Below are 6,049 nucleotides of genomic sequence, written 5' to 3' on the forward strand. Positions count from 1 at the left end.
ACCATACAAACAATCATAATTAATTATTTAATATAACATTCCAAAATTTAGAATTTTGGGATGTTACACTGTGCCGCTAGGGTTGCGGCAGCCGCCAACGCTTGAAGCTGCGCTCGAAGCCTCCTGCGGCGGGCACGCCGTGCCTCCTTTCCAGATTCGTGTCGGGTCATGGAGGCGCAAATAACCTCTGTTTCGACGTCCGCCGCCGCATGGATGAGGTACCACCTAAAAGTTTCTGGCGGCATGGCGGGGTTGTGCCATGCCGTTGTGGTGATCGCTGCCGGCGACACGTGACGAGATCCTCAGGCCCTAGATCCGGCCGCTAGTTGGGCAAGGGATTCTCGCCGGCTTGCTGAAGATCGCGAGAGGGCGCACTCCTGCCAACAACGTCGAAGAGTAGCACAGATGGCCATCTGCTCCTCGAGGCTGCAAGGGATGAGCTCCCAGTCCTCGGATCTGGACATGTCGGAGTCGAATCCAGGCGCCGCCAGGGAGAACACCGGAGCTGTGGAGGGGAGCTTGGTAGTGTCGAAGGGGAGTGAAGAGGAGTGGAATGCGGCTAGGGTTTTGATCGAAGGTGTGAAAAGGGTCCATTTTATATGAGATCAGGTGGGCCAGCGTGCGCCAGATCCGACATGGCAGGCATGTCTAAGCGTTTTCCAACATTCGGGCCGGCTATAAAAATTTGATTGGGTGACGTTTTTTCCATACGAACACTGATCGGATAGCGTTTGGAGTGGGAATGGGTGCAATAGTAGATGGTCGCTAGGAGGGACCTCTCGTTACCCCAAATCTGCCAGACCCTCAATCAAATCATCAAAAAGAAAAAGATATCGTCAAAGAGGGGAAAATACCCCAAATCCGCCGCCATGACTCCACTGCCCTCTTGCTCCTCTCCGGAGAGGAATTGCTCGTCCAGCCGGCGAACATGGCGGAGGCCGCAACTGCAGCAGGATCCACTCGTTTTCACCCTGGCCTCCCGGATGAGATCACCATCTGGGGATCCTCGTCCGTCTGGCCCCCAGAACCCTCCTCCGCTGCCGCGCCGTCTGCCGCGGCTGGCGCCGCGCCACCTCCACCAGAGACTTCCTCCTCGCCCACCATGCCCGCCAACCCACTCTTCCCCTCCTCAACTTCTACAATTTCATCGACGACGACATTGAATCCGTGAGCATCAGCTGCTTCGACCGCCTGGCAGGGCTCGCGGCTGACGACCAGCTCCAGCCAGTCGCGCGACTTAGCCACCCCCTCTCCGTACGATCGCCTCTTGTGACGGTATGCTCCTCTTGTCCATGGACCACGACTACCTCGTCCTCTGCAACCCAGCTAGCTGTGAGTATGGTCGGTTCCATATGCTGGCTGGCTTCGTCCCCTTGGGGATGTGCTCGCACAGCCCAACCGGCATGTACCGGCTATTGATGTACCAGGTATCCTTCGGATTGTCACCTAATGTTAAAGGTGACTCCTATGTCTTTGTACTAGGCTCTGACCAGCCACCCAGGCACATAGGGTGCCCCGATGTGCATGAGATGATACTGGCCCTGCCCATATTGTTCCGTGGTGCTCTGCATTGGCACAAAGAGCAGCATGACAGTGGAATCAGCAAAATATTGGTGTTTGACACCATCGCTGAGTCATTCCAGTACATCCACCCTCCGACTGTTCCTGGCTGTGCTAACATTTTTGAGATGGATGGAATGCTCGGCATGTCCAGATTTAATCATGCAGCGACAACCATTGATATTTGGATGATGCAGGACTATGTGAGTGAGGTTTGGGCAATCAAATACCAGGTTAAGTTGCCGGTTCCAGAGCTCACACTTAAGTTTGGAAGTTTTAACAAACAGCGGGGTGTGGTAGCCTGTTTTTGGGATGGTGATTTGCAAGTACTAGTCAAATTTGGCGATTGGCTGCTTCAGGTTGATGTGGACGGCAAGTTGGTTGCTAGTTTTCATTGCAAACTCATAGATTACACTCAATTTTGTCTGAAAGGATCTCTCGTTCCACATACCTTCTTTCCGACACTAGAGCGTTATGTTGTGAACGCTTCTCCTTTCATCTGATGTAATAGCTTTTAAGTGATGTGCTTCTGAGCAACCTAAATTGTGAGTGTGACCCCACCAATCTACATGTGTTTCCTGTATATGACTTTTGTTCTAGCTGACGATAAGTGCGGCATATTATCCTCCCAATTTGGTCACTTCTAGTTTCACCTGATTGTTCGAAGTGCTTGGGGTAGAACCCATCACATCAGATGGAATGATTGCATTATAGTCAAATTTTAATTAAAATGTTCTGTTGCAATTCATTTCATCTTAGTTAGTTACTGAAATGATTTGTTGTAGTTTCATCTTTCTGTTGCATTGTTTGGAATTGTCTCACAATAGCTGCTAAACATGTTATGGGATTATTAATACTTCATGTGATGTTCGATCTTAGCATAAGCTGAAGAAATAATACTTGCACTGGCTGGCAGAAGCAATGTTTGCCATGGTCAGGCTCTGGTCCCAAATCATGTTCGTGTTCAGACACTGTAACTACAGCCATGCTCATTTTTCTGTGTGAGTGATGAGATGCCATCTCGAGTATCATTCGTTGAAAGCAGATTATCTCAAGAACTGCACCACGATTTGTGTGGCAATACAATTGTAAGTTAAAAATTCACTGATCATTTGTTACTGGATGTACTATCTACCATTCTGGGGTAATTGCTCAGCTCCTCACATCACTTGTAGGCTACCCACAGTCGCTTTTCTGTTGTGTGAGACAAATGTACGTATTGGCGACAAAATATTTCGATAGTGTTATTTGAAAATTTTATCATGAAAATGAAAATTCCAATTGTACCTTCCTACCTGTATGTCATCACATAGTATTCCTAAAAATCTTCTGTAATGTATAAGCATGGTTGAGTTTTCTGCTCCAAAGCTGCTGTAATTCGTCAAACTTCATGGTTTGTTAAGCACAAATGACCTAATCACTTACTGCAAGGAATAACTAAGGTCAGTGCAATAGTATGCATGCTTATTTATTTAAGAAGAAAAGCTCAAGCCTGATGTTCTTTCTCATAGGAGTAATAAGTAAGAAGCATTTCTTGAGGAACACTTTATATGCCATACTTAGGTTTATCTGAAGTGTTAGCCATGCTGAGGTTGATCTAAATTATATCCATTTCTTGTACATATGATTAGCATTCTAAATAAAATGTGTTCCTGTTGCCTCATGGGTAGCTGGCAAGTTTATTATTTGTATAAATTCTGTATGCATCAATATATATTAGCCTTTTCTTCAATACCAGAGTCCAGCATAGCTATGTGCTACAACTTGGTTGATCCTGCAGTAATATACACATGCTCAGATCTTTAAATTTGGTCTGATAGTTCAACCCCACTTGTCTTTTCACAGCTACATTAGGATCACTCTTCCCAGTTTTGCTTCCAGTTTTTGTGTTCTTCTGCATTGGATCATGTTCTAGCGTCCATTGTGAGTAGTAGTACAAATCTTTGAGAAGTCAAACCTTCTCTTTGGCAGTTTCATGTGCCTCCTAGGGTGTAAATGTTTTATGGTTGTTATCTCATAATAAACTGCTAGCTAGGGAATAGGGATATGATTGAAAGCCCAAGGTCTGGCCTTCATTGGTTGTACCTGGCAATGGCCTTGCTGAAGGCATTGTTTTGGGATCTCGGTCTTTCTTCAGGGTGAAAACTCAAGATCCTTGATCGGGCGACGACAATTTTTCTGCATTGTTTCCTTCTTGGAGGCGTCGCTTTTGGAGAACCTCTTTTGCAGTCCAAGTGTTGTCTTTGGTGGTGGTTAGAGTGCTGCTGTTGCGAGTGTTTCATCACTGCGACGGGGTCTTTGTTTTTATATTTCTCTCTTTTTTATTTTGTTCTTGGCGGTGTGCATCCTGGATGTCTTTTGATATCTTGTTGGTGCAGAGGCTGGGTGTAATTGATATCTTCGTGATATTAATATATTCCCCTTTTCAAAAAAAAATCTCATAATAAACTGCTAGCTAGGGATATAACTTGGCTAAAAGACAAGAGTTGCCTGCTTTTCATTGAAGATGAAATCTGATATCAGATGTTCTTTGATTGTGATGTTATCGAGTTAGTTCGGCAAGATTTGATGTCATCGTCTCTGGGCCTGATTTCGCCAATTTTGAATCTGTTGCTAGAATTTGGATTGTTAATAAGAAAAATGCTGCTGTGAATATGATTATATCTGCTTTCCTTTTTTTTTTTGAGGTAGTTTATGTCTGCTTTCCTTTTATCCACCTGGAATTTGATAAATGATATAATCTTTGCTCGAACCGTGTGGATTGGTTTACCAGGTGCTCTGGTAATCTTTGCTGTTACATTTGCTATTGGCGACCATTGTGCGGGAAGAAAGACAGGTGCTTGCTGCTCCAGGAAGGCAAAGCTCTAGCGACTCCCCAGCTCGGCTTATACTAAAGAAACACGTAACACGGTGCCCTTGCTGGCCCCAGGGACAAAAGAAATCAGAGAGCCGCGGCCCTCACTGTAGTTTCTATTCTGGCGCGTTTTCAGTTTTGCTGATGTGCTGCTGGCTATAAGGATAATAATTCATGACTACTAGATGTTGAGGTTTTGAGATGTGGCCTATTTAAAAGGTCTGTAATGGTCTTAACTGATGTGACACTGTTTTCATTTCGCTTGAAATGGAACAAGGCGAAGAGCCTTTTGATCTAAAAAAAATCTCTACTATTGCTGAATACCTGTCGAGTGTGTTAGATTTATAAGAATACATTCAAGATCTGTTCGTTTACACTGGATTTACTTTCTGTGTTTGAATAACTTTGTGTTGCTGCTGTGGTAAAGAGAATGAGCTGTAACAAAAAAAATCAGTTGCTCATTCTATCTGAAAAAATCATCAGGCCATGTTTTCTGCTGGCCATTTGTTACTGCAGTTGCATTCAATCGCTCAACTTCTCAGATTTAGGCTACTGATCAGCAGCCACTTATGTACTGCATGACCCTGGTTTTTTTTAGAGCATAAGGGGCTTTTGGGCCCCCGGTTCCATTGCAAATGAAATCACAGTCTTACATCACACTTCCAACCGAAGCATGTCCCGATATTGCAAACCACCATAAACTAAAACATAAATCGCATCAGCCTACAGCCGCGCTACTTTTTAAGACTTTATATTACATTAAGAGTGAACCCTCTAAGAGAATTTCCTACTCCCAGGGCAACATCCCTGGTTCAGCACCTCCAGGGGGGGCAGCACAGTCTGGCCATGCCACTTTGTCTCGCGTGATTAGCATCATCCTTGCCATCTTGATTTGCTCCACGACATCACTTCTCATCTTCTTGAGCGGCTGGGTCGGCCAGCCAGGCATCTCCAGAGGAGTGACTAGGCTTGAAGTGATCTGAGCAACTTTCTTCAGCAAGTCATCCTGCGCCCGGGTAGTGCTTTGCTTCCCAAGATCCTCACCTGTCTTCAGTGACAGTTTGGCAAGCTTAGAGGCCCGGGAGACACCTTCAGTGTCAACCTCCTCATTACTCACCCCTCTGTCAACTGAAATGGCGCTGCGAGGATGCTGGATATCCAGAGCGAGATTTGATGAAGCTTCTCCAGCGTTTCCCCTTTGTACAGGATCATCCATCTTTTGAGCATCCTCCACACTTGCCACCATATCTGTTTCAAGTCAGACCAGACAGCATTATTGAACACGTGATTATTTCTAGTTTTCCATATGTTCCACAAGACACAAGCCACAAAGGCATTCATAGCTGTGTGTTTCTTGTTAGCCTGCCAAAACCTGGCAATGGATATGTAATTTGACCCTAAATCAATAGAGAAAAAATTTGAAATGTCACTCCATATTTTCTTGTCAACCACACAATCAAAGAACAAGTGATCAACCGTTTCTTGCTCTTGCTCATGACCCTGGTTACATTGGACCCCATCTATATTCAGTCTACAAGTACAAAATCTACATTACCAATACATTCCAGTATGTCTGCGATACGAAACTGGTGATAGAAAGGTCTTGTTGGTTGTCTTGAACTTAATTTTGTGCCC

General features: G+C 45.0%; 1 pseudogene; it reads left to right on the forward strand.

The window, feature by feature from the left end:
- The first annotated feature begins 808 nt into the window (after positions 1 to 808).
- LOC123071281 (uncharacterized) lies at positions 809 to 4,678 on the forward strand (annotated as a pseudogene).
- The last annotated feature ends 1,371 nt before the right edge of the window (positions 4,679 to 6,049 follow it).

This window comes from Triticum aestivum, chromosome 3B (assembly GCF_018294505.1).
Source record: "Triticum aestivum cultivar Chinese Spring chromosome 3B, IWGSC CS RefSeq v2.1, whole genome shotgun sequence".
NCBI lineage: Eukaryota > Viridiplantae > Streptophyta > Magnoliopsida > Poales > Poaceae > Triticum > Triticum aestivum.